Raw genomic sequence first — 25,055 nt, 5'->3', positions numbered from 1 at the left:
CGATGCGGGTCAGCGCCACGCGGCCGCAGATGAACGTCAGCTTCTCCAGCTTGGGGATGCCGACGAGCAGCCAGTCGAAGTCTTCTTCGCATAAGCCCACGGAGCACAGGCCGAGCTTCAGCAGCTCGGGAAACTGGACGTCGTGCCTGCCGGTGTACTGTACGGCAGGTTGCACACGGCGACGTAGAGACGCACCAGGGAGGTGCACCGCAGGATCTCTTCCGGAAGGCTGATGAAGATGAGGGAGCAGCGGTTGACGAAGACGAGGTCCTGCACGCCCTTCCTGGCCAAGTCCTGGAACCAGTCCGTGAGCGTAGACGTCCGGTGTACGATGGCCTTGCTGTTGAGGTGGACGGATCGGAAAGGGCCCTCGTGGGAGCCGATGACCTGGGAGACGCGGCTCACCACGGCGTTTGGGTCATCAGATCCGTCGTCGCCGTGGGGGGTCAAGCTGTTGGCGTCGAGGTCCAGCGGGGTGGAGCGCCAGATGTATCTCCAGCTAGAGGACAGCACGGTGGTGCGGCCGGCCTCCTTCATGGGGAGCTCGGAGACGATCTGGCGTTGGATGTCCTCGGCGAGGGCGCTGATGTTGACGCGCCGGCCGCTGGAGTAGGCGGCGGACTCGAAAGCTGCAGGGAGAGGGAGGGCGCCGGTGGTGGTGGTGCTTTGCCCAGGTGGAGCAGGTAGGCAGCGCAAGATGCGGTCCATGAAGAGGTCAGTGGCGTGGATCGAGGGAGAGGTCAAGGGGGGGTCAGAGAGCCGGCCGACGGCGTGAGCGTCAGGAGAGGTCAAAGCGGCGGCCGGGGAAAGAGAGACGGGAATGGATTGGTAGTTGGCAGCGATCCAAATTTGGATACCCTAGTAGTCTTGCACCAGTAAATTTACACTCTCTGTCAGACCTAGGGCTCCATTCCGACATTTGGGCCGGTTTGGTCGGGAGCCGCATGAGTACAAGATACCTGGGCTTTTGACTTTTTATATATTTTTCTTTAAATTCATAATGCTTTGTCGTTTTAGGCCTTTTTTACCTCCCGTTGACATGTCTTGGAGTTGCGACACTCGCTAGAGACATTGTCTACAGATTTTTTTTTTGGAATTCAAGAGCTTTATGATTTAAGCAGCGGGGTTACATTCCTTCATTACACAAGCCGTAAGAAAGGATGGAATATAGTTTATCCAAAGGCATGGTCTCCTAAAGGAACTACAGCGTCTACAGATTTGGGAGACTCAAATATGCAAATACAGATATTGTCTTATATTTTTTTAAAGGAGGATAGTGCGTGCAGCCTTTGCGTCCCTTGATGCACAAAATCACATGTGTTACGCACACAATCACATACTGTTAATGATTATTCTACTATACTAAACAAAGACAAGCTAGCGTTGATGTCAAGCGAACCGGCTTAAATAATAAATACTCTCGAAATAGACTTTTGTCCTGCTTTATCTATAAAGCAACGACCGAATAGAGTACACAGCTGAAAAATAAAAGGTAATGAGGTTGCTCCCTTACAAAGCCGATCCTAGGCTAAGCAACAACCCAATGGACTACGCTACCAAAAGATAACACAGGAAGATATGAGTACAAAGCCACGCAATGCCCTATTACACCTAAGCTCCACGATTTCGCTTGGTCGCTCCCCCGAGCCACCTCGAGGTCCCAAGAACAAGTGTGACGAGAACATATCTCCAGATCTGGGTCGAGGCATCGCCACTTACTGAAACAGAGAGCATGCCAGGGCCACCCTCCGCCCCAACTTCCGTCGTCCACATGACTAAGAGGGAAAGCCATCACCGCCACCATGGTGCCCGCCGGAGAGCCCACCACTCGGACCGCCACTCAGGACCGCCGCCCTAACATCCATGCCCGAGACACCACTAACCACCCACATCACGGTGCAACCACCATGGTAGTAGAAGTAAAAGGGATCTTCTTTCACTCATGGCCCAACATCATCCAAAGAGTCTGGGTCGACACCTACATCGTAGGAGGCGTCCACGCCCTCCTATAGACAAAGCCTTCAAGAGAAGGGATCATGGCACGTGCACAAATATTGACAAGTTCAAGAAAAGGTCAAACATGAGAGTTTCATTCCTGAAGCGAGCTTCGAGCCAACACCTTTAGCAAGGTCACAAAACGTGTGTGTCAACAATTCTTGATCTAGCCATAGAGGCAAGATCATCGGTTTTCACTGTCATCAACGTCTCTAATTGTTGATGATTGTCACTAAGCCAGTTTTTGGATGTTGAGAGCCCAAGGCCCACTGTCGGTGTCAAAACCGGCGGATCTCGGGTAGGGGGTCCCGAACTGTGCGTCTAAGGCGGATGGTAATAGGAGGCAGGGAACACGATGTTTTACCCAGGTTCGGGCCCTCTTGATGGAGGTAAAACCCTACGTCCTTCTTGATTTATTCTTGATGATATGGGTATTACAAGAGTTGATCTACCACGAGATCGGAGAGGCTAAACCTTAAAAGCTAGCCTATGGTATGATTGTATGTTGTCCTACGGACTAAAACCCTCCGGTTTATATAGACACCGGAGAGGGTTAGGGTTACACAAGGTCGGTTACAAAGGAGGAGATATACATATCCGTATTGCCTAGCTTGCCTTCCACGCCAAGTAGAGTCCCATCCGGACACGAGACGAAGTCTTCAATCTTATATCTTCATAGTCTAACAGTCCGGCCAAAGGATATAGTCCGGCTGTCCAGAGACCCCCTAATCCAGGACTCCCTCAGTAGCCCCTGAACCAGGCTTCAATGACGATGAGTCCGGCGCGCAGTGTTGTCTTCGGCATTGCAAGGCGGGTTCCTCCTCCGAATACATCACGGAAGAATTTGGATACAAGGATAGTGTCCGACCCTGCAAAATAATTTCCACATACCACTGTAGAGAGAATAATATTTCCACAAATCTAATCTGCCAACACGTTTTGGCAATATAACATTATGCCATAGTCTGGTGATTATTCGAACCGTTTCCTTTGACTAGCCCCGCTCATAACGCGAGGCAGTTTCTTGACACGTCTTGTCAAAGCAGAGATCGTGTTCCCCTAATTATGGGATTCTCATCAATACGGTCATGGGTAACCCAATCATGCCTAGGACTCCTAGATTTTAGGCAAGTCCCAAATGGCCACTAGGAGGACGCTTGATATTCACCCTCTTTATAAAGGGACAAGGCTTTTACTTTTTTTCCCTCCCGTGCTCAATCGAATCCTTCCCCCGCCTCGAGTTCTAACACCCAAAGCCCAGGTCAGGTGCTTCGGACCTTCAATCATGTCCGAATATAGCCTTCAAGGCCGGTGGATGCCCTCCTCCGTTACGGAAGAGGATATCAAGAAGTTGAGGGAGGCCAGATACCTGACTGCCGAGGTTTCGCATCGGCTGCCTGCCCGAGGGCAGGTCGTCCCTACTCCCGAACCCAACGAGAACGTTGTGTTCATCTCCCACTTCCTCCGAGGTCTAGGCCTCACTCTGGATCCCTTCGTTAGGGGTTTGATGTTCTATTACGGGCTAGATTTCCACGATCTAGCCCCGGACTCCTTTCTCCACATCTCGGCATTTATTGTCGTATGTGAGGCCTTCCTCCGCATTACCCCTCACTTCGGCATGTGGCTCAAGACCTTTGACGTGAAGTCGAAGATGGTCGAGGGGCAGCATGTAGCGTGCGGAGGCGCATTAATAAGCAAGATCGCTGGAGCTCCATGGCCAAAGGGTTCCTTTCCAGAGGTGTCCGGATTATGGCAACGGGAGTGGTTTTACATCACAGCTCCCAGAAGTGCCAAGTGGGTGGCTGCCCCTGCTTTCCGCTCGGGCCCTCCACCACAACTGATGTCATGGATTAGCAGAGGGCTGAGCTGGGGTCCAGCCAAGGACGTGCCTATACTGCAGAGCCGCATTCAAGATCTCTTCGAAGGATATTTCAGTCTGGTTACGGTGGTGCAAGTCATGCTGGTTCGTCGAGTCCAGCCTTGCAAACGCCGGCCCCTCCGCATGTGGGAGTTCAAACCAGAAGGACCGCGCACTATTCAGAATTTCCTTGGCCTGATGCACGAGGAGATGTATAAATCATTCTTCGGACCCCAAATAGAGTGTCCGGATACTACCGAGGACGTGGGCCTGAGCAGCAACCGCACCGTCGACCAAGTAAGTAATCCTCTAGCCGAACACACCGTCTTTCATTTATCGTGACGTCATTCTAAGAAATCGCTCTTTGACCAGGACTGGCTAACAAAGGCGAAGATGATTCGGTGTTCGGCCCCCCTTCCTGAGGGTTTGGACCATCCGGTACTGGAAAAGATGCTCGAGCTAGCACCTTGCCCGGAGACCTCAAAGGAAGATAAAGGGGGGATAATGAGGGCGAAAGCGGCCCCCCACCGCTACCAATTCCAACCGAGGGAATAAGCGCTTCCGTGAAGGAGGATAACCAAGGGGAAGATTCTAACATTCTCTCGCTCCGGGGAAGGAAGAGGACTGCCTCTGAAGATCCGGAAACCAAGGCTTCCAAACGGGAGAAGAAGTCTCCACCAGAGGGTCCTGCCTCGGAGGGTGCTCTTGCCACACAAAGTCCGCGCGGGGATCAGCCCTCTAACGAGCGGTAAGTGATAAAAAATGCTTAATAGTAAAGATATTATACCTTACTTCCGAGGAAAATAACCGAAGCGTTTATCTTGCAGTTCGGATCTTAGCCCTTCTCAACAGAGCTCGTCTTCAGGGGATCTTCTTCCGGAGATGATGGAGAGCGAAACGCCTCCCCCGGACTCCCCCGCTCAAGAAGCGGGCGACCTTGAGGTGTCGTCACGGAGGGCCTCCCCGGGTCCGGTGAGGCCAGAAGATAATCCTATGGTCACCCGAAGTCCCCAATATCCGGCCCTTGAAGAGGGCAAACAAAAGATTCCGGCGCCGTCTGGTATGCGGTCGGACGCACTGAGGGATCTGCTGAAGCGAGCGACCATCTCAGAAGAACACCATATGTTGATGGGCACGGTGATGGAAAGGATTTCGTCTGCCGAAAGCGGGTTGCATGACGCCTTTATGAGTCTCCTAATGGGCTTTGAGGTACGTAAAATGATATACATTTGTGATAGTACCGCACATTTTTAGGTGTGCCCTGTGTAGGTAGTAGCCCCTAAGACTCTGGTTGTCGCCGAGAACGGCGGCAAACAGAGGATCATAGTCCCAGGTAATAACCATACCGCTTTTATGTGCAGGTGGTGGAAGCTCCGGTGGCTAGCCGGGCTAATGAGTTTGCCGAACTAAAGCGGCAACTGGATGCGGCAGATGCCGACATCGAGCTTGTTTAACAAGCGGCTTGACGAGGCACAGGGTAAGTGATGTTTTCTGGTGAATGTCACATAGGAAGAGCAGCGTGATGCCAATATATTTAATATGTTGTGACTGCAGATGGAGCTGCCACCGTGGAAACCCTTCGGGCAGAACTTGCCCGAGCCAAAGAACAAGCAAGGAGTAGTAATGCGGCTGCTTTGAAGGCGGCCGAAGAGTTGAAAGCCGAGAAGGCCGCGCATTGCGAGAGCAAAGAGAAAATGGCCAAGATGGCTGCAAAGTTAAAAGACACTGCCGACCATTGCCAGTTCCTTAAAGAAGAAAATCGAGCCAAGGCGACGGACCTTGAAAAGGCCATGATGGCGACCAAAGACACCCGTTCTGCCATGAGAGCGAAGAAGGAGGAACTGCGTGAAGCCTGTGATATTGTGGCTAGGAAGCCCTTTTTGCTGCGGAGGAAGCTCGGAGATCCGCGGTATGCCCCTCTGGATCGGCTGTGGAGTTCGGCGGACGCATATCTGGACTTGGCGGCGAGCGCTGTCGATGCGGCTGAATACTTCCGAGATCAAATAGATCGGGAAGTGGACAAGCTGTTCTGGTCGCAGTTCAACGTGCCAGAGCGTCCGCTTCCATTGACCGATCGGCTAGCTGAATGGGCCGAACTCAATAGGTTGTCCGGACTTGCCATGAGGTCCGTCGTAGATCATCTGTGGCCTGAAAAGCCGAAGCCGAATAGCTATTTCAGCTTAGTGCAGCAGTTCCTTGGTGCGGTGCCGCGCATCAATGCGATGAAGAGGTCGGCGTGCATAGAAGGCTCGCGGATGGCCCTTGCCCGTGTCAAAGCATACTGGGCGGAGATGGATGCTGCTACTCTCGCGGTGCAGGGTTCGGCCATAGGCCGAGTGGCTGCCGAGCACTATTTTGAAGAAGTTCTTGAGGGTGCTCGTTTGATAGAGGCCCAGTGCTCGAAGAATATTATGCTTGAATAACATGTATTCCCATTGTAAAAACAATGTTTTTTATTGAATTTATCAAGGTTGTATTTATACGTGTGCCCGAAAGTATTGTGATGCCTTCTGTGCGGCCGTTTATGTATGCATGTGTATAACCTGAAAGATTGCAGTCGTCGGCTTCAGCCCCCACGCATATAATGCGGGGGTGTTCGCAGAAGATGCGTATTCACACTTAATCCAATGTCTTGGTCCTAATAAGGAGGTGATGGCGCAGCGAACTAGGCAACCGGACTATAATGCTTTAACACTTTCACTTAGCCATAGGAGTTTGACAGTGGGGCTACTATATAGCCCCTGGTGGCTCCGCACTCATCCGAATTCGGGGTGCGTACTTTCCCGGCCGGGAAACGACCCTTCGTTAAGGCGGAGGAATTCTAACATTCTGATAGGTCATCGAGTGGTTGACCAGTCTCACGCTATATCATGACAGTCAATTTTCGGCTTTCTCTACTGAGGTGCTTGTCCGGATGAACCGGGGCACAATCGCAGTAGTTCTCCTGGTGCCGCCTTAGCCGATAGAGCGGAACGTAAGGCAACAAAACACAGGAGCCGGGCAAACCCAACATTTGACTAAAGACATGATTCGGAGCTGATGCATATAAGGCCAAACTCGCGACGCCGAACACTCCCTAAGGTATTCGGTCTTTATGGTGTAAACCGGGCCTAAACAATGCCCTCTGTAAGAAGCCCCTGGTGTCCAGGTACGTGCATTGTTCTGACATGGCCACATGCCAAGACGTCAGCATCCTTCTCAATGGTACTGAGAATCCGAGGGATGTGTATCAACAAGAGATAGTAAAAAAGGTTGACGCGGGGTCTTAATCTAAAAAGAATCCTTAGAACGGTTCCCTGCTGCACGTCTGCGCCTGTGTCTCCATTGTGCCGTATCCTGGACGGGTGTAGCACGATGGTCATTTGTAAAAGAGAGGAACTTAGGTGAAAAGTTGTCGTGCAAAAAGGTAGGTTTAAAGGAACCATGTACAATTCAAGATGAGTAAGAATTGCCACTTGTCTGCGCGCGTTGAGCCCCTTGTATTTGTAATAGGGGTCTGGCCATCAAACCTGTATGAAGTACATATAGCTGCGTCGGACTCGTCTAACTGTGTCCGTAGTCTTGATGACCTATCGAGTGCTTTAGTTGGTGAGGCCGTTTTAGTGTGCGGCTGCCAAGGCAGCCGCACTCTCTTCGACGCACAGGGATCGCTCAATATTTCCATTTACTGTGATGATGCCATGTGGACCGGACATCTTAAGCGTGAGGGAAGCGTAATGCGGTATTGCATTAAAGCGAGCGAAAGCTTCGCGTCCAAATAGTGCTTGATAGCCACTTTGGAACGGAGCAATGTGGAAGGTTAAATTTTCGCTACGGAAGTTATCGGGGAAGCCGAATATAACCTCTAGTAGCGGGGAGCCCGTGCAATGAGCCCCTGGGCCTGGCGTTACTCCTTTAAAGGTAGTATTGTTGTGGCAAATTTTCGTTGGGTATATCCCCATTTTGCGGATTGTGTCCTGATATATCAGGTTTAGACTGCTACCACTGTCCATCAGGACTCGTGTGAAGTGGTATCCGTCAATTATTGGATCTAATACCAAGGCAGCCCATCCTGCGCGCCGGATACTTGCCGAGTAATCCTGATGATCGAAGGTGATCGGTTGAGACGGCCAGTGGCAGAACTCCGCGGTGGTAGGCCCTTGGGCATATTTATCTAGGAGTGCCGCTTTGTTTCTCCCCTTTATCACGTGTAACACGTTTACTGTTTTGACTTCTGGTGGAAATTTCTTCTGTTCCCCAGTGCTTTGCTTGCGAGGCTCATCCTCGTCTTCGCTTGGTGTATCCTGCCCCTTGTGTTCGGCGTTGAGCTTGCCGGACTGCTTGAAGACACAACATTCTCTGTGGGTATGATTTGCAGGTTTATCGGGGGTGCTATGGATCTGACATATTTGGTCCAGAATTTTGTTTAGGCTGGACAGTTCATCTCTGGCGCCTTTAGAGGGTGGCTTTTTCTGACCTGGTTGAGAGCTTCTGAATCCGGCGTTTACCGCCGTGCTCTTCGGGTTGTCTTCTTTATTCCGGCGCTTATTATTTTTGCTGCGTCGTGATTTCCCGTTTCCATCTCTAACTTCGGATGTACTTAGGTCGCTGGTGCTGCATCGGGCTAGCCAGCTGTCCTCGCCCGCGCAAAAGAGGGTCATGAGGCTTGTTAATGCTGCCATTGTTCTCGGCTTTTCTTGGCCGAGGTGTCTGGCAAGCCATTCATCTCGGACGCTGTGTTTAAAGGCTGCCAAGGCTTCGGCGTCCGGACAGTCGACTATTTGGTTCTTTTTAGTAAGAAACATGTTCCAAAGCTTTCGGACTGACTCTCCGGACTGTTGAGTTATATGACTTAAATCATCCGCATCCGTCCCTTGAAAATTTGCCCGAAAAGCGTCTTCGAGCTCTTCCCAGCTTCCAATGGAGCCTTCGGGGAGGCTTTTAAGCCAGTGCCGAGCTGGCCCTTTGAGTTTGAGGGGTAAATACTTAATGGCGTGGAGATCATCTCCTCGAGCCATATGGATATGGAGGATATAGTCCTCAATCCAGACCCCAGGGTCTGTTGTTCCGTCGTATGCCTCTATGTTTACGGGTTTGAATCCCTCTGGAAATTCATGGTCTAGCACCTCGTCGGTGAAACATAGGGGGTGTGCGGCACCCCTGTATCTAGGTGTACCGCGTTGTTCGGATGTTTGTTGTGTTGCATCGTATGCTGTAGCGCGCTTGCGTGGTCCATAGATGGATCTGGGTGCGCCGTCCTTTTGATGCGAGCCCTCGCGTGGATCGCGTATTGGCTTATGTGCGGCGTGGTTTGCCGCTCTATGTTGGCCGTGAGGTCGTCTATCCGGCCAGATGGCCGTTTTAATTTTTGGTTGCGGGGGATCTAAGGTCTCCTCATCAAATTCGGGTAGCAACTTCCGCTTCGGGTAGCTCTTGGTGGGGCGATTACCGCCGTACTTCGCTGCTGTGTTGAGTACATTACTCCATCTGATTCTGAGTGTGTCTTGCGCAGCCTTGAGCCTTTGCTTCTGCTTTTTTAGACTCCTCGCGGTGGCAACAAGCCTTTGATGGGCATTCTGTTGCTCCGGGTGTCTGTCCGGTGTGATGTCGTCTGAACTATTATCTTTGACAGAGTCGGGTTGTTCGGTTTGATTCTCCGTGGTGCCCTTGTCCGGCGATGGTTCACCCTGCTCTAACGCTGGGTCTATATGATCGTTGTTTCTGCCGAGGCGGGATTTGGAGCGGCGCTTACGCCGCCGCTTTGACTGCTTCTCGAGGGGACAACCCTTCGATGCGTCCTTCCGTTCCTCGTTGTCGTTTTCTTTTGGTTTGTCCACCATGTATACGTCATGTGATGAAGAGGGCGTCCAGTGCCCTGTGGGCAGTGGTTCCTGTTCGTCTCCTGCATCGTCGTCCATACCGTCGATATCTTCGGAGTTGAAGTCGAGCATGTCGATTAGGTCATCGACAGTGGCTACTAAGTGGGTGGTGGGTGGGCGGTGAATTTCTTCGTCATCCGCATCCCAATCCTGCCGGACATAGTTTGGCCAGGACTCTCCTGACAAGGAGAGAGACTTTAATGAATTCAGTATGTCGCCGAAGGACGAGTGCTGAAAGATATCTGTGGAGGTGAACTCCATGATTAGCGCCCAGTCGGATTTGATAGTCACGGGCGCAGGCAGTTTGGAGTCCGTGGCCAGGAAAGGATCCGGCAGTTTGGCAACACGGCTCTCGTGAAGGGTAAGGTCGATATTCGGCTCGATCGCCGCTGAGGATACGGCCTCCGTGATGGGGTATATCCACCCGTCCATAGATGGCGCAACTGGCTCCGAGTTGAGGCTCGGAGCGGCTGCCGGTGCGATCTCCTGAATACGGTCCGATGGTAGAGCTAAATCATACTCATCGTGGCCGCATGGCGCACAAGGCAGGGGCTCGAATCCGTCAAAGATCAAGTCTCCGCGGATATCGGCTGTGTAATGTAAGCTTCCAAACCTGACCCGATGGCCAGGGGCGTAGCTTTCGATCTGCTCCAGATGGCCAAGCGAGTTGGCCCGCAGTGCGAAGCCGCTGAACACAAAGATCTGTCCGGGGTGAAAAGTCTCACCCTAGACCGCATCGCTATCGATGATAGAAGGAGCCATCAAGCCTAACGGCGACGACACAGAGGAACTCTCAATGAAAGCACCAATGTCGGTGTCAAAACCGGCGGATCTCGGGTAGGGGGTCCCGAACTGTGCGTCTAAGACGGATGGTAACAGGAGGCAGGGAACACGATGTTTTACCCAGGTTCGGGCCCTCTTGATGGAGGTAAAACCCTACGTCCTGCTTGATTTATTCTTGATGATATGGGTATTACAAGAGTTGATCTACCACGAGATCGGAGAGGCTAAACCCTAAAAGCTAGCCTATGGTATGATTGTATGTTGTCCTACGGACTAAAACCCTCCGATTTATATAGACACTGGAGAGGGTTAGGGTTACACAAGGTCGGTTACAAAGGAGGAGATATACATATCCGTATTGCCTAGCTTGCCTTCCACGCCAAGTAGAGTCCCATCCGGACACGAGACGAAGTCTTCAATCTTGTATCTTCATAGTCTAACAATCCGGCCAAAGAATATAGTCCGGCTGTCCGGAGACCCCCTAATCTAGGACTCCCTCACCCACCCATGTTCCACTACAAAACTTCGGAAGTTGAAGAGGGCCCGATGAATCTCCAGCTAGAGGACAGGACAGTGATGCGACTGGCCTCCTTCATGGGGAGCTTGGAGACAATCTGGCGTTGGATGACTTTGGGGAGGGCGCTGATGTTGACGCGCCGGCCGCTGGAGTAGGTGGCGGACTTGACATCTCCTGGGATATATAGGGAGGACGCCGGTGGTGGTGATTGCCCCAGGTGGAACAAGGAGGCAGCATAGAATACGGTCAATGAGGACATCCATGGTGTCAACAAAGGAGAGGTCAGAGTGATGGCGTGAGTGGGCAAAGAGAGGTCAGAGAGTTGCGTCCGAGCACTGGATTGGGGTTGGTTGCGTGACCTCCAACAGTGAGTTTACACTCTCTCTCCCGATGATTGTCAAAGCTAGGGTTTGGTTCCAAAATTAGGGCCGCTGGTCATGGCAGGACGCCGCTGGAGTGCAATATACATGGGCCTTTTCACCTTTATATATTTTTTTCTCTAAGTTCTTAACTCTTTGTTGGCCTTTTTACCTCCTTCCTGACAAGTCGGCATTCAATCATTGCTCGGCCCCTATCATTGCTAAAAAATTCAGCAATCAAAATCACATATTATTGTCTAAAGATTTCGGAGATTCGAATATGCAAAACCTTCTTGGTGATGTTTGAATTTATTCCACGCCTCACTTAGCTCGTCATCCTGGTGATAGATACTAAAGAGATCGACTTTTTCTTGTTTAACTTGCTCAATAGGTTTACCTTTTTGTTTGGTTACCTTTTGGAATTTCTCCATATCTTCGACATGAAAATTTCATGTGAATTTAGTAGGATTATTAGTATTCTATTGCTTCTTAGTAGTCATGATCTTTTCGATCAAAGCTTTTCCTGCTTCCAAGGTGAAGACATAAATTTTCCTCCTACACTCATATCAAGAATGGATTTAGATTCATCGTCTATTCCATGATAAAACAAGTGGAGTATGACATATTCTGCAAAATCATGGTTATATAGGATAGAGATTCAAAAGTTTAGAGTATCTCTTGCAAGCTTAGTCTAAGCTCTCTATTAGTTTTTGAGAAGAAAAGGTTAGCTCTTTTCAGAGTTTTGCTATCTTGGAGAAAGAGAAATTTTTAATCATGAATTTTTGTGCACAAGCTTTCCAACTAGTTATGTTACTATAAGGTAGTCTCCTTTATCATTATTCAACCTTGTCCTTCTCAAAGTATTAGAGGGGTCATATCAAGATAAGTTCTCTACGCACATCTTTAATTTTATAAGTACCGCACAAAGCGTCAAACAACATCAGATGTGCTTCAGGCTCCTATTCTTTATCTCCTATAAAGGCACGCCTTTTCACTTAATTGATTTGTTCACAGTAACTCGAATACTCGGAGGAGATCTTGAGCCCATATACAGAGCACAATACTCCCTTAGAGTCTTCTCTTTATTTGGAGTAATCGACATCTATGCAAACAAAGTGTTCAGCTTAGTAGTTTGATTTTGTTTGTTTGTTCTGTTAATGAAGCTTGTAGCACCCGCGGAAAATGCACAATGTAAGATTGTAGACAACTTCTACTATAACAAGCAGCGCCTCTCTCAGAGAAATGAAACATCTACAATAACAACACCTGTGAATCACTTATTAAACATATACTATGCGCTTAGCTCCCTGGCAATTAACGGTGCCAGAAAATGCTTGATGGCCTGCAAGACACATGAGGTATTGTAGCACAATCGTGTAAGTATCCCAATAGTTATCGTCCCAACGAAGGGCAAATGAGAGTATGAGCGGCGTTTCGGTCACACACAAGTTGTCACAGCTCTTGTGTAAATTAACAATTTGAGAATCTGCAGATGGTATTATTGTGACATGAAAAAATATACCAGAGTGGTACAAGGTATTGCTTGTGGCAGCGAGAATAATAACTTAAAAATAAAGAACATAAATTAGAATACTTAAAATAAAAATGGTTTCCTAGAGTAGAGAGATTAGGAGCGGGGAGACTGGATCATGTTGTACATCAAGTGTGCCAGTGTGACAGTAATGCCAGTTACCTCGTATCGTGAGTCTAATATATTTTGTTTGTTCAATAAGAGGATCACCCTTGAGTTCTAGAACTCCACATGGATTCCATTCTCTTCTATGGTCCTGCTTTGGTGATGCCACAAGATGGTCATCTCCACGATTAAGGTTGTTAAACCGGAATCATGCATTAAGCTCTCTGGATCACATTTATCTCATGGTGTCTTCGTTCCTTGTAGATATGACCACCAATCACCAAGAGGTTATGGATTCACTAAACAATATGGCATGTTGTCTTGGCCCATAAATTGTACAACGCGCATTATGTTCACCATAGAATAGTAACTTACTAAACTATCATATGTAATTTGTGGGATCTCATTAGGAAGATAGATAAAGACGAACTCAAGTGATGCTTGCTGGCCCAGGTGGAGCAGAGAAGACATAGAGGATGTGGTCAATGATGATGTCCATCGATCTGGTCTTTGTACCCAAAATTAACTCATGAACATTGTTAGAAATTTCATGGATACTTCTTTTAACATGTGAACATTTTCTAAATGTCATGAACACTTTGAGAAATGTATGAATGTTATATTAAATGTAATGAACATGTATTGAGGATGTGCGGAAAGTTATTAACTTTCATGAACATTTTTCTAAACGCGTGAACCATTTTGCAAATTACATGAATAATTATAGAAATACATGCAAACTTCTTATTAAAACAGAGCTAAAAATGTATCTAAGATTACTAAAAAATATGTGCATATATATTACCCAAAATACACTGATATAAACCTATGGAAAATAAATTTTAAAACCACACAGCTGCCCTGTCTTTTAGGGTCCACATCCAGCGAATTCACTTACCGTATGAACAAGGTATCATGAAGAGTCCTAGATAACATCTGGCAAAGAAAAATTTGTATGCAGTGTAGGCAGCATCTTAGGTACAAAAGTTTATTACACAAATCAATCATATGTCTAATAAGTTAACTAGAAAACAATGGCAACGCCTAGGTACTTGATATTCTCGATAGCTACTGATCACTGTCATCCAAGGTTTTGGATTCTTGATGAAAAATATATCCTAGACAGTAAACAAGCACGATTCAAGCAGACATATAGAAGCTTGGACAAAATTAAAAATCCAGCTGAAATATGATAATACTTAAAATGATTAGTTCGTCCCCAATCTGGAGCACATGCAATTTTGGGTTGAGGCAGCCAATATCCTGAAGCATCGGAGCACAACCAATTTGATCTTGGGGGACGGGAGGGGGGCAATGTTGTATATGTTCCTCCCACAGTATGACACGCTCAAGACGATAGGCTGTTTGAGCCCATCCTTTCACTAAATGGACTCCTTTTTATCCTCTCCTCCTTTTTATGATTTATTTCTTCTGATATCTTTCTTCCGCAGAAACAAAGTTCAACATGGAGAGTTTCTACAAAGATCAAAACTCAATTTTTTATTTAGATGATGGGTTGCCTCCCATTAAGCACAGGTTTTTAGGTTGCTAAGCTCGACCTCATACCTTCATACCAAACACAGAACCGAGGTGGCCTATGTTCCTTCTCACTAACCGCACAAATTATGTTCTGAGGTGGAACGCACTTTTCCACTATCCCTTCATTGTAAATTCTGAAAGTCACCTTACCCTCGGCACAATCCAAAGTTGCACCTACGGTATTTAAAAATGGTATCCCAAGAATAATAGATAATTTTTCATCTTCAGACATATCAAGAATAGTAACATCTATAGGAATAATGTGTCTATCCAATCTCAAGAGCACGTCTTCGGCTACTCCTATTGACATCTTAGTAGACGTTTTATTCAGCTGCAATGTTATAGCTGTCGGGACACATTCTCCTCAATTCAACCTTTTATAAAGTGTCAAAGGCATAATGCTTACCCATGTTCTGATGTCACAAAGAGCATTATGAATATCAATGTTACCCATAGAATAAGATATTGTCGGTATACCTGGATCTCCTAGCTCTGCCGATATTTTCCCATCAAAGGGATAACTCGTTATCATTGCCACCCGTTCTTCTAAATTCATGATCTGTTATTGTTAATAATATCTCTCATAAACTTTGCAAATGTAGGAATTTTCAATATGTTAGTGACATGGAAAGAAACATAAGAATTCTAATAATATCTTTTAAGAAAGAAGCAAATAGTTCATTATTTAAAGGTGGTCTAACTGGCTTCGGATAAGGAAGAGTTTTTACCTTTTTATTTTTCTTTCTCCTTACCTCTATCTTTAATCTTGTCTTGTGTGACTTGTCTATCTTTAGTACTTCTTGGAAATGGAGGCTTGCTCTTGTTTTCTACTGCTATTTCTTTAGCTTTATCAGGTCCTAGGGCAACCTCCTTTTCATTATTCCATCGATGGTTTCTGCGAATGAATCAAACTTCTTTATTATTCTCCCCATCCTCTTCATTATTTTGTGCATTTTATGAATAGGTTCTTCTCGATCATCATCAGTTGTAATGATGTCTTCATCCTTCTGGGTTTGGCGTTGACTATCTCTTTTCTTTACTCTTGTTCTTTCTCGTACCATTGAGGTCCTTTCGGGTCCTGCATTGTTTTACCAATTTGCGTGCCAACTCCATTCAAACAAAAGAGATTATTTTTATCAAGTTGGCAAGAATGAAAGATTGTACTTTAGGAGTTTGTGAGCATTGGTTTCTATCATGCTAGAATGTGTGTCTAGATTTTTCATCTAATTCTCTAGAGAGGTAAGACATAACCTTTTCATTCTGATAAATACACTGCCTCGGGTCTCTATTAAAACCTTCTTGGTGATGTTTGAATTTATTCATTGCCTCACTGAGCTCGTCCTCTTGCTGGTTGATACTAAAGATATCTACTTTTTCTTGTTTAACTTGCTCAACAGGTTCACCTTTTTCTTGGGATACCTTTCAAAATTCCTCCATATCTTCAACATGGGAACGTTTGCTATGAACTTAGTAGGATCATCGGTATTCCGTTGCTCCTTAGCAATCATGATTTTTGTTGGTAATATGCCCTAGAGGCAATAATAAATTTGTTATTATCATATTTCCCAGTTCATGATAATTGTTTATAATTCATGCTAGAGTTGTATTGACTAGAAACTTAATACATGTGTGAATACATAAACTACACCGTGTCTGTTGTACGCCTCAACTAGACTAGCTCGTTGATCAAAGATGGTTAAGGTTTCCTAACAATAGACATGAGTTGTCATTTGATAACGAGATCACATCATTAGGAGAATGCTGTGATGGACAGACCCAACCGTAAGCTTAGCATCAGATCATTTAGTTATTTACTCCAACTTTCATCATGTCAAGTATCTGTTCCTTAGACTATGAGATCGTGAATCTCCCTGACACCGGAGGAATATTTAGTGTGTATCCAAACATCACTTCTTAACTGGGTGATCATAAAGGTGCTCTAAAGGTATCTCTAAAGGTGTTTGTTTGGTTGGCATGGATCGAGACTGTGATTTGTCGCTCCGTGTGACGGAGATATATCTCGGGCCCTCTCGGTAATACTACATCACAAGAATCTTGCAAGCATGTGAATAATGAGTTTAGTCACGGGATCTTGTATTACTGAACGAGTAAAGAGACTTGCCAGTAACGAGATTGAACTAGGTATGGAGATACCGACGATCGAATCTCGGGCAAGTAACATATCGCCGGACAAAGGGAATTGTATACGGGATTAACTGAATCCTTGACATCATGGTTCAACTGATAAAGATCTTCGTGGAATATGTGGGAACCAATATTGTCATCTAGGTCCCGCTATTGGTTATTGACTAGAGAGGAGTCTCGGTCATGTCTAAATGATTCTCGAACCCGTAGGGTCGCACGCTTAACGTTTGGTAGAGCTAGGTAGTATTGAGATATTAATAGTGGAAAATCCGAAGGTTGTTCCGAGCCTTGGATGGGATCTGGTCATCGCGAGGAGCTCCGGAATGGTCCGGAGGTAAATATTTATATATGGAAAGTTGTGGTCAGGGTTCCGGGAAAAACTCCGGTTTTTTCAGTATTGCACCGGGAAGTCACCGGAAGGTTCCAGAAAGTTCTGGAGGGGTCTAGAAGTCCTTGTAGGGTTCCACCACGTCCCATACAGTAGCATGGGATGTAGTGGGGGCGCACCAGCCTTAATGGGCCAAGGGAACCAGCCCCTACAAGGCCCATGTGGCTGGGAAGGAGAAACCCTAAGTGGAAGGGAGTCCACTTGCCTTGGGTGGCAAGTTTCCTCCCTTGGACGCCTCCCCTTCTTGGGGGAGGGGCTAGGGCTGCGCCCCCAGCCCTCCCACACCCCTATATATAGTGGGGAGGGGGTGCAAGGCCTCGACACACCAAACCGAAGCCTCGTCTCTCTCCTGATAAGCCTCGACCTCGATCCGTCAACGCTTGGCGAAGTCCTATCGGTGTTCCGCTGACATTACCACCACCAAGCCACCGTGTTGGTTCATATCTCATCTACCTCCTCTCCCTTGCTTGCTGGATAAAGAAAGAGAGGACACCGCTGAGCCGTACGTGTGCTAAACTCGGAGGTGTCGTCCATTCAGCACTAGATCAGATTGGATCGTGAAGAGTACGATTACATCAACCGCATTATGACGCTAACGCTTTCTATCTACAAGGGTATGTAGACACACTCCCCTATCGTAGTTATACATCTCCTAGATTAGATCTTCTGTGATTCATAGGAATTTTTTTTGATTTTCATGCAACTTTCCCCAACAATCTTTTCTATCAAAGCTTTTTGTGTTTCAAGCTCAAAGAGAGAAATGTTCCTTCTACACTCATATGAAGAATGGATTTAGATTCATTGTCTATTCCATCATCAAACAAGTGGGGTATAACATATTCAGCAAAACCGTGATTAGGATAGGGATTCAAAAGTTTAGAGTATCTCCCCCAAGCTTAGTCTAAACTCTCTCTTTGTTTTTGAGAAAAAGATGTTAGCTCTTTTCAGAGTTTTGCTATCTTGGATAAAGTGAAAAATTTAATCATGAATTTATGTGCACAAGCCTTCCATCTAGTTATATTAGAATAAGGTAGTATATTATATCTTTGTTCAACCTTGTCCTTCGAAGAAAATATCAGAGAGTGGCAACGATGACAATAACTACTTAAATGTAAAGAACATAAATTAGAATACCGAAAATATAAGTGGTTTCCTGGAGTAGAAACATTAGGAGTGGAGAAACTTTGGATCATGGTGTACATCAAGTGTGCCAGTGTGACGGTAATACCAATTACCTTTTATCGTGAGCCTTATGTATTTTATTTGTTCAGTAGGACGATCACCCTTGAGTTGTAGAACTCCATGTAGGATTTCATTTTCTATTATAGTCATGCTTTGACGAATCTATAATGTGGTTGTCTCCACGATTAATGTTGTTAAACCGGAATCATGCATTAAGTTCTCTGGATCACCATTATCTCACGGTGTCTTTGTTCCTTGTAGATATCTCCACCTATCACCTGGAGGTTACAGATTCACTAAACACTATGTGTTACCTACGTAGGTGTTTAGATAATGTTGTCTGGGCTCTTAAATTGGACAACACGCATTATGTTAACCATGGAATAATAACTTACTAAACAGTCCTTGGTACATTGTGGGATCTCATCAGGAAGGCGGGTGGAGACGAACTCTAGTGATGCTTGTTGGCCCAGGTGGAGCAGAGAAGAGATAGAGGATGTGGTCAATGATGAAGTCCATCAATCTAGTCTTTGTACCCAAAATTAATCAATGAACATTTGTAGAAATGTCATGCATACTCTATTTAACATGTGAACATTTTTTAAATGTCATGAACACTTTGACAAATGCATGAATATTATATTAAATGTAATGAACATTTCTTGAGGGTGTGGGAAAAGTTATTAACTTTCATGAATATTTTTCTAAATGCGTGGACCATTTTTGCAAATTACATGAATAATTTTAAAAAATACGTGCAAACATCTCATTAAAACTGAGCTAATAATGCAAACGTTTCTAAAATTACATCAACAATATGAGTGTATATTACCCAAAATATACTGATATAAACCGAGGGAAAGTTAAATTTAAAACCAAGGCATCCACATCCAGGGAATTCACTTATCATATGAAGAAGTTACCATGAAGAGTCATAGATAACATCTGGCAAAGGCAATTGGTATGAAGTATAGGTATCATTTTAGGCACAAAAAGTTATTAAAGAAATCAGGCATAGGTCTAATAAGCGAACTAGAAAATAATGGCAATGCCTGGGTACTTGATATTCGACAGGTGCTATGCGCTTAGCTCCCCGGCAATGGCGCCAGAAAATGTTTGAGGGCCTGCAAGACACATAAGGTATTGTAGCACATTTCTGTAAGTATCCCAATAGTTATCGTCCCAACGAAGGGCGGATGAGAGTATGAGCAGCTTCTCAGTCACACACAAAATGGCTTGTGTGAACTAACTGTTTGAGAATCTGCAGATGATATTATTGTCCCGTGAAGTAATATACCAGAGTGGTAAAATGTATTTGTTGTGGCAGCGGGAATAATAACTAATTAAAAATAAAGAACATCAATTAGAATACTTAAAATATAAGTGGTTTCCTAGAGTAGAGAGATTAGGAGCGGAGAAACTTTGGATCATAGTGTACATAAAGTGTGTCAGTGCGACAGTAATACCAGTTACCTTGTATCGTGAGTCTAATATATTTTCTTTCTTCAGTAGGAGGATCACCCTTGAGTTGTAGAACTCCTCCACGGAGGAATCCATTCTCTTCTATAGTCCTGCTTTGACGAACCACAACATAGATAAAGACGAACTCCAGTGATGCTTGTTGTCCCAAGTGGAGCAGAGAAGAGGTAGAGGATGCGATCAATGATGAAGTCCGGCGATCTAGTCTTTGTACCCAAAATTAACTCATGAACATTGTTAGAAATTTCATGGATACTTTTTTTAACATGTGAACATTTTCCAAATGTCATGAACACTTTGAGAAATGTATCAAGATTACATTAAATGTTATGAACATTTATTGAGGATGCGCGGAAAGTTAAACATTTTCCTAAATGTGTGAACCGTTTTTGGAAATTACATGAATAGTTTTAGAAATACATGCAAACGTCTTATGAAAACTGAGCTAATAATGTTTCTAAGATTACATAAAAAATATGAGCATATATTACCTAAAATACACTGATATAATCCAAGGGAAAATAAATTTTAAAACCAAACAGTTTCCCTGCCTTTTAGGCATCCACATCCAGGGAATTCATGTATCATATGAAGAAGGTATCATGAAGAGTCGTTGATAACATCTCTCCATGTTATATTTAGTCCATGTTATATCTTATATTTACGAAATTGAAGCACCATTGGAGGTTCACGCTAATCCTAGAAAAACAATCAAAATTATCCATTCGATATCTCTACTAGTTATCTACAATCATTGGATGAAGTATCTCAGGAAGGCATTGCCCTTTGTCCCACCTCAACACTTGTTCCTAATGGGGCTCATCTATAGACTGTGATCTCACAGAACCAAAGGACTCAAAGAAAAAAAGAAAAAAAACACGCACAGCCTTATGAGTCTCTACAGGCTGCGATCTCCCAGATAAGAAAAAGAAGTCGCAAAAGGGAAGAAAAAGCCAAGCAGAGCCTTACAGATTCATGTATAGTCTGTTATCTCTCAAAAAGAAAAATAATTTGCAAAGAAGAGAAAATGAGCAGCGAAGATCTTTCCCACAGCCACCCCTTCATCTATTTCAATTATCATGCCCTAATCTCTCCATGATGGTTTCACCTAGAGGTTGTTGTTTCATCTTCCCCATGCATGCGTCCACTTTTTTGTACCGACCATCTCATCTAGCGGCACGTTCTCTGCTCACTGACACTTCCTTCGACTGATTTTTTTGTTTGGTTTCGCGAATGGGACCTTTCATTAATTAAAAGGAGTCATTACAATCTGTGGTGCACAGTGAGCTAATACCATCTGGACCAGTGTGTAGCCACACAGCAGTACTGGGTAGGGATTGCCCCATCAGAACTAGCTGGTGGCATACCTGGGTTAGCCCGTGTTTCACATGTGATACGGAATGCAACCTACCAAGACCTAGCAGCCAATGTTTCTACAGTAAGGAAGATCACATAACACACGTGCTACCCAAGATTTGGTCTCCAGTTTTCCCCACCATTGCCCGGCATACAACATCGAAAAAAACATCACTACCAACAACCAGACCACTTCAAAGAAATCTTTCTTTTTTCCAGGTCCAGAACTTAATCTCTACTTCAGATGATTAATTACAATATATATTATTTGAGCGTGTCAGGGTTATCTCCCTCTTAATAGTTGTTGGATTGCTATGTGTGGTTTCCTTGTAGCTTTTAGTGTTTCTTGGTTCCCTGTAGGGATTGTTCAAGAGCCATCTGCTATATGTTGTAGTGGCAAAAGCAACTTCAACGTGGGGATAATCTGTGCATGCACCATAATTTCCTTGATGTTGCACCGGCGTTGTGAATTTTCACGGGAGAGATTGGTGTTCAATCATTAGTAAAAAAAAGCATCACCATTAGGTGTTAACGTCAGCAAGCGTGCTGAATGCCCAAGTAAATGTGTTGATTATGAACGCTGCTGCTCTTAATTCATGAGTTACATGCAGAAAAACAAAAGACTTCAGAAGGCTTTAATTTGTATGCGCATCGATATTCCAGAGGCAAATGTTCAAACAATAACACCGTCGGTTCCATCGTTGTTCTATATAGAAGTTCATGCCAAATACACATAAGAACAATAGGAGGGTAACGATTATTGTAGGTGATTTTCCTTCTTCGAGTAGAAGTTGGTCTGCTTGTCGTAGAATATTTGGTTAAGTATTAGTCCTGCTGTTATTTCCGTTAACTTGCCTGGAGTTTTAAATATATTCTACCGAGAATGAGTTCTCAAATTTCCCAAGTTATTATTACTCGCCATGGTTCTGATTTTTTTTTGGCATTTTGATATTGTGAGGAGTGCAGAATAAAATTAATATCCACAAAGATGCATAGTATCTTTGCTTACGTATAAGCTTTCTAGGTGTATAAACAGAAAAATTAGTTCCTTTTCTATTTTTTTTGAAAGCAGTAGTATGGCATTACTATTAGGTTGACGTGCGTTCATGTATAGGACCAACATACACAATTATCAAAAAAATCCCTTCTAAAAGCAAAAAAAGAATCAATAACTATGACCACCTCAGTAAAATTTCAATAATAGTAATTCTTGAATAAAATAATTAGAGTAATTAGCGATAATCATGTTCAATTTAAATTGCCGATGAGACTATCAACTGATAACTATTGTGCTTTTATTCGATTTCACTAAAACGAGAGACTATCAACTGTATATATTCCATGTGTATATATAGAAAAAATATCTCCTTTTTTATTTGTGAGAAAACAGTAGTATGGCATTAGGATTACTGTTAAATGTGTTCATTTATAGGCTCAATATTTATAATTACGAAATTTCCCTTCTAAAAGGAAAAAAGAATCAATAACTGTGAATTTATAGGCTCAATAATTATAGTTTTCTCCCTAATGTTGCTCTAGAGGTCATGTACAATAACCCTGGAATTTTATGGCAGTACATCAACGAAGTGTGTATGGTAAATTTAATTTCATAAACAGTTTAGTGTGGTGAAATAACTAACCACAGTAAAAATAAGTTTGATCTTGCAGATCTGACTTGAGGCTCAATTTCTATAGGCATGAAAATGATTCCTCTATCGATGGATCTCAATTTGTATTCCTGTTGCCAGAGAAATATATGAATGTCAGTGGGTCTAAAATCAGTAAACTATTCTTATGTCAAATGTGTAAGATGTATGTGTTGGTTCTTTTCAGAAGGTTGTTAGCCAGCCATGTTATTTACACATTAATTAGCCACATGTAAGTTATTCCACATAATGACCCTTTTGTTAAGTGGTTCATGCAATTATTTGCTTCACCTGTTAATGGAAAACATTTTATCGACTACTTCAGCCATGTTTAAGAAGGTGGGGTTCTTAAGTTTTTTCAGTTGCTCCCATTCTGATTAGATGTCCCACATCGTTCATTCATGATCGCAACTATGTTTTTTTTCTTGAATTAACATGCAAGTTGATTTTCACATGGCCTAAGGTTTCTCAGTCCACCACATTATTCTTTGACTGACTAACAGTTGTTTGTGATCGAGTCATCATGTATACAGTATTGTACTTCAGAGGTTGGTAAGGTTTTTTCGACATCCGATGTCATTCAACTCATTTTCTTCTGTATCTTAGTCGACGTTACCCCCAGTAAAGAACTTGGTGAAAAAATATAGCTATCCCTTCCTATGGATAAGTAGTAGAGACATTCATATGTTTGTATAATAATATGTAGAAAGTGTTTCTTTTTGTATTCTTGTTAAGAAACATTAGTAACACCAATGTTATTTACACTTTTTTTGAACATGTCATTTACACTTTAGTTAGATGTATATTTTCCTTTTTTTTATTGCTAACCCGTCCGACCCATGGGTTGATGACTAGTACTTTTAAACCGAAGAAATATATGATTATCCTAAATCACCTTATCCCCCATTGCCTAACTTTAAGTATAAAAAAATTGTCAAATCAAGAATTTATTCCTAGCGTTCGTTAAACATCAAACTGGCACACCAGTGTATCAGTGAACCCACCTCTAAGGACATCGTTGTCGGTGGATCTTGGAAACGGACTCAACTAGACATTCGTACTCCAGCATCAACGGCAATACAAGATTCCTCGTGCCGGAGGTGAGGTTGGCAGCGGCGCCTACTACCGCATCCCCGATGAAACCTGCACAGCGCACGATAGACCTTATCACACTTCTATATTCCTGTACCGCCACGTTCGGCAAAGGGGACAAGGAGCTGATAAAGAAGGGGCTGGAGAGGATATGTAGCAATCTGGCATCGTTCGCTGACGCTCTAGCGCTGCGCGTGGTCCAGCCATGGCAGGGCGTGTGCCGCGCCCTCCAGGCGCACAAGAATACCCATGCACCGGTGGCCGCCGCAGTGCGCCGCTACTTCGCCAAGATGTGCCCGTTTCTCCACCTCATCGGGACCACGGCGAACTACGCCACCATCGATGCAGCTCGGATGGAGAGGAATGACCTGCTCGATGTTGTCGATCTCAGCGGCGCTGACACTGCCCAGTGGCTTCTGCTCCTCCACCTCTTTGCCAAGCATCCGAGAGCGGGCACACATAACCAAATCCTTTGTCTGACCATTGTCAACGAGGAGGACAAGTTCCTGTTCGTCACCGGTGCGCTCGTCGCCCGGGAAGCCAAGAGCCTGCACATCGGCTTCCAGTTCCACTTGGTGAAACTCCACATCAATCAACTGCTCAGCATCGAGCCCCTCAGTTTCAGGATCAGTGAAGCACTGGTCATCGCCTCCACACTACAGCTCCACCATCTGCTCGCCGATGAGTTTGTAGAAGTGGTTGCTCGTCCTCATGACAGGAAAGGAAAAGCGCAGGCCCATGCTACCATGATGAAGGCCGACGTGCTCCTCCGAGACCTAGCGGAGCTATCGCCGAAGCTCATGGTGGTGACAGAGCAGGAGGCCGACCACAACGGCAAGTTCATGGGCCGGTTCGACAATGCGCTCAACTACTACAGGGCCCTATCTGATGCCTTGGAGGAGAGCGTACCTGCACGCGTGTCGGCAATGGAGCGGTCGGACGTGGAATGGTGCCTGCTCCTGCAAGAGATCAGGAATATTGTTGTCTGTGATGGCGTGCAACGCCGGGAGCGCCACGATCGGATGGTAAAGTGGGTGGAGCGGATGAAGGCCGCCGGATTCGCGTGATGAGCGCCGACGCAATGGTACAAACAGTCATGCTGGGTTAGATGGTGACCGGCTGCAGCAGGGAGTACAGGGTTTCCAGTGAGAAGGATATGTGCTCCTTCATCCACTGGCGCGACATCCTGTTGTTCTCTGTCCCGACCTGGCGTGGGGTGTGA

The 25,055-nt window shown here is 45.1% G+C and overlaps 1 pseudogene; it reads left to right on the top strand.

Annotated features, from left to right (window-relative positions):
• The first annotated feature begins 706 nt into the window (after positions 1–706).
• Positions 707–25,055, top strand: LOC147983345 (scarecrow-like protein 3; annotated as a pseudogene).

This window comes from Triticum urartu, chromosome 2A (assembly GCF_056163025.1).
Source record: "Triticum urartu cultivar PI428250 chromosome 2A, HENAU_Tu73, whole genome shotgun sequence".
Taxonomy (NCBI): Eukaryota; Viridiplantae; Streptophyta; class Magnoliopsida; order Poales; family Poaceae; genus Triticum; species Triticum urartu.
This window is presented reverse-complemented; position numbering and strand designations above follow the sequence as displayed.